Genomic DNA, 341 nt, shown 5'->3' with positions numbered 1-341 from the left:
AACGGTAACTGTAACGAGTTACTTTTAAAAATCGGTAACTAGTAACGGTAACTTGTTACTTTTCCTACTCGGTAACGAGTAACTGTAACTTGTTACTTTTAAAAAGTAACTTTCCATTCCCTGATAAGATATTATATTATCATTATTTATTAGCCATGTTTATTTTGGAAATATTTCTTTTATATCAAAAGAAATAGTCTAATTTTACCACAGAATACTTTTACCTGTAAAATTAAATAAACATAAATTCTGCTAGATAAACATGTTAATTTGTTTTATTTTCAATTTCTTTTCTTGTTATAGGTTGTGTGTGATCATAGAGCACTTATAACTCATTGTTA

Source organism: Trachymyrmex cornetzi, unplaced genomic scaffold (genome assembly GCF_001594075.2).
Source record: "Trachymyrmex cornetzi isolate Tcor2-1 unplaced genomic scaffold, Tcor1.1 scaffold1421, whole genome shotgun sequence".
Taxonomy (NCBI): domain Eukaryota; kingdom Metazoa; phylum Arthropoda; class Insecta; order Hymenoptera; family Formicidae; genus Trachymyrmex; species Trachymyrmex cornetzi.
The sequence above is the reverse complement of the archived record's forward strand: the minus strand, read 5'-3'. Positions refer to the sequence as shown.